Consider the following 4,162-nt stretch of genomic DNA (forward strand, 5'->3'; position numbering starts at 1 on the left):
CGCTATATTGGATTCACCATTTTGAAGAAGAATCGTTGAAATCTGATGGTGAATTCGTAATCAGTATTTTGAAAAATCCCTGTATACCTATTTCCATAAAAAAACCGATAAAAAATACTCAAAATCATGACTTGTCATATTAAATCCGCCATTTTGAAAAAGAATCGTTGAAATCTGATGGCAGATTCGTAATTAGCGATCCTAAAAACCTTTCTACACCAATTTTCATAAAAATCCGATTAATAGAAAAATGTGTGCCGCAAAGGGTTAACAATAGGTTCAATTGATAACGCAAACCGTACAAAAAAGAAATCTATTTGGTTTTTTTATTTCAGATGAATACAAGCAGCGCTACATTGCACGCCGACAAGTGACTTCAACGTCGACGCATTAGATTTACATTATTATTATTTATAAAATACATATTATTTTTCTGTCAAAAAATATTTTTTTAGTAGTTCAATATTACAATAACATACCTTGAAAATTTCAAAAGAATTGGTTGTATAGATTCCTCAAACAAAATTCCAAAAAATCACTCAATTTTCAGTGTGTTACATGACTTGCCCCCCTTAATTGCTACAATATGTTCTAAATAATTTTTTATTTTTGGTACGTTACTTTTTTCATCTATGTTGTTACTGAAAAAGATATTTTGTAATTCTTCATCGTCATCATCACTGTTATTAGACGATAAACTATACTAGAAGAATCAAACATGTTTTCGAGTAAAATATTCTTCAATAATAACTTTTCCATAATAATAATAATGTTAATTAAATTTGTATATTCTTTTTATTGACTTTCGTTTCTTGTTCAACAATACGAAAAGAAAGAGCCTGTAAATACATTATATTAAATAATTATTTATATATTTAGTAATTTTTATATTGATTAGTTAACCCAGTGAACAATACGTTGTCAAAAAGATCTCTAAAAGATATCTTGTTTCTGAAAATGATAACATAAAGAGACTTCTAAAAGATAACATAATGATGTCAGAATGTTAACCAATGCGCCGTTTTTTGAGAACAGAAAGATATCATAAAACTGATATTTAAAAGATTTCTTAAATCGGATATCTAAAAAATTTCTTAAATCGGATATCAAAAAAAATTCTTAAATCGGATATCTAATAGATTTCTTAAATCAGATATTTTTAAACTACAACTAAAAATAAAAAAATAAAATAAAAATTCATTTTTTAAAAATTATTTTTATCAACAGTAACATACTAAATTCAGGACAAATTTTTATTGATTAATTAAATTTAAATTAAATTATTTTATTCTTACTTGCCGCTGGTAGGTTTGAACCCGGAACCTTAGGATGACGAACCTTGTACTCTATCTGCTACGCCAATTTGACTTATCGATATGGGTACTTGTTATTGTCTTATACATATAATACTAATATGGTATAAACTGACAATTATATTATTTTTTATAAAAACAATTAAATTTTGCAAAACATTAGAAATAAATAGCATTAATTTATTTACTTATTAATTTCATATTGTTAAATTTATCTTTTTCCATAGCCTTAATAATTTGATGGAAATTGCGATCTATTTTTAGCATTAATAGTTTGAAGCGTTCAAATGGTTAATTAGATGGTTTTTATTATTCTGTTTTTGTTTAGTACATGACAAATTTAGATTTTGTGCATTTTTTGTGCACAGTAATTGTAGGCAAACCGTTATTTTTGAAAACGTTATCTTTATGATAATTTTTAAATAATATCAAATGGATTTTTCATTTAAGATATTATAATGTTATCTAATTTATGAGTCAACTACAACGCGCATGGACGGTTCAAAAATCGGACAGCATTGTGATATCTTTTATGAGACATCAAGCTGATATCATTTAGCTAATGTTATAAGGATAACATTTTCAAGAAACTTAAATGAGATTCTTCAATCAGATATCTCAAAGATCTCTTAGTGTTGTCTGATTTCTGACTTAACTACGACGCGCATGGACGGTTCAAAAATCGGACAGCATTGTGATATCTTTTATGAGATACCAAGCTGATATCATTTAACTGATGACATAAGGTTAACATTTTCAAGAAACTTAAGTAAGACTCTTCAGTGAGATATCTTAAAGACCTCTTTTAGTAGACGTCTCTGGTAAATGTTACCATTTTGACATCATTTTCAAGATATCTAAATGTTTTCTTAAAAAAGTTCTCTTAAAGTTTTCATTCTGACAAGCGTGTTGTCTGGGAATTTACGAAAAGTAATAATTTATGAATTTGCATTAAGAAAATATTTTATTTCAAGTAATTTGTTAAATTTTATGTATGCGTCACAACCACACATAACAATAAAAGATATTAAGAGAATTATAATGTTCCTCTTATTTCTTGCTTTTTATTTATTAATAATGTTATTTTACATTTACTCTATTTTACTCTATTTAAGTGTTATTAAACAAAGTAAAAGGATTACCTTGAATTTGCTAAATTCCAAAAATCGTAGGTATAAGTTAATTATATAAAACACGTGCGTACGTTATCGCTTGTTAAGATATTTCGTTGCCATTTGCACTAAATGCACCTATTCAATCGATCTCCGACTACTTCCAGCTGGGAGAAAACGAACACAGCGTTGGGAATTCTCAATATTACCAACTTTTTTTCCCAACACCAGCTAAAGCTATTTTCGAACGCAGGCTGTGTATTCATTAAGTAGTACATAATTTAGAATCTAAAAGATGCATGCCAATCAATAAATGCACAGTATTACTTTCGTATGTAAAAATTTTTTGTACTAATTGTAGAGTAACAGCCGGAGACCCAAGTAGGCACCAAGTCGGTAGGCTCGTACCTGTCGTATGTGCGCTTTTTTCCTTCTAGAAAACGGAATGGTGGGGATGTTCAACACGAAAAGAAACAGAATATATGAGAATATATTCATGTCTCTGTCGATTCTTCCCGTACGGACTCCGGCATATAGCAATGGCCCTTCCATTAATACAAGCTCTATGACTTTATCTGTCCATGGTAAAATGTAATACTATAGCGCATGCGCTATGACTACTGCATTCTGCCTTAGGCTGAAATCACATGGTGCGGAATAGAACTGCGGAATAGAACGTGCATCATAGAAGCAGCCAATCAGAGCTTTGTAGCATCAATGCATTTTGATGCGGATAATTAATAGTAGGTCCCGGAATTGAAAAACAATTAAATATTAGAGAACCATTTGCTTCATACACAAGACTGCAAATATGCTTAAGGTATTTAGCAAGTGGAGATAGCATGAAGTCTATTGGATATGCTTTTCAAGTCGCACCAAATACTGTCTCAAAAATAATTCATTCAACTGTTACTTAGTTATGGCTACGATTGCTACGAATTCTATGACACTACGACGCAACGACGCCAATGACGCGAACGCATGCAGAAAAAGTTGTAGACACTGCGGCAAAGCTCTGATTGGCTGCTTCTATGACGCACGTTCTATTCCGCAGCTCTATTCCGCACCATGTAAATTCAGCCTTAGGCCGAAATCACATGGTGCGGAATAGAGCTGCGGAATAGAACGTGCATCATAGAAACAGCCAATCAGAGCTTTGCCGCATCTCAACGCATTCTTATGTGGCAAAGCTCTGATTGGCTGCTTCTATGATGCACGTTCTATTCCGCAGCTCTATTCCGCACCATGTGATTTTGGCCTTAGGCCGAAATCACATGGTGCGGAATAGAGTTGCGGAATAGAACGTGCGTCATAGAAGCAGCCAATCAGAGCTTTGCCGCATCAACGCATTCTAATGCGGCAAAGCTCTGATTGGATGCTTCTATGACTCACGTTTTATTCCGCAGCTCTATTCCGCACCATGTAATTTCAGCCTTAGAGCGCGGTCCCATGAAGCGGATTATGCGGAAGCGGATCGAGCGGATCACCAATCGCGAGATCATTCTGATAGAACTCTTTCAAAGATTCCATCGAAACGGCCCTGTGATTGGTGATCCGCTCGTTCCGCTTCCGCATAATCCGCTTCATGGGATTGCACCTTTATGGCTCCTGTAATGCTAAAACTCCATTGGTTTGTTCGCGTCGCCATGCTTCGACATGCTCCTACTTACTCCAATGCATTCTAATAGGTTGGCGTCATCGGAATCAACGTATCGAAGTGCGTTGGGGTGAATAGGA

At 33.1% G+C, this 4,162-nt stretch overlaps 1 long non-coding RNA gene across 1 annotated transcript; it reads right to left on the reverse strand.

Moving 5' to 3' along the window:
• Positions 1–267: 267 nt before the first annotated feature.
• Positions 268–3,486, reverse strand: LOC118647408. Its single transcript, XR_004964692.1, has 2 exons — positions 2,456–3,486; positions 268–839 (listed from the first exon to the last, which is right to left on the reverse strand). It is a non-coding gene; the product is annotated as an uncharacterized LOC118647408 (long non-coding RNA).
• Between the last annotated feature and the right edge of the window lie 676 nt (positions 3,487–4,162).

This window comes from Monomorium pharaonis, chromosome 1 (assembly GCF_013373865.1).
Source record: "Monomorium pharaonis isolate MP-MQ-018 chromosome 1, ASM1337386v2, whole genome shotgun sequence".
Lineage (NCBI taxonomy): Eukaryota > Metazoa > Arthropoda > Insecta > Hymenoptera > Formicidae > Monomorium > Monomorium pharaonis.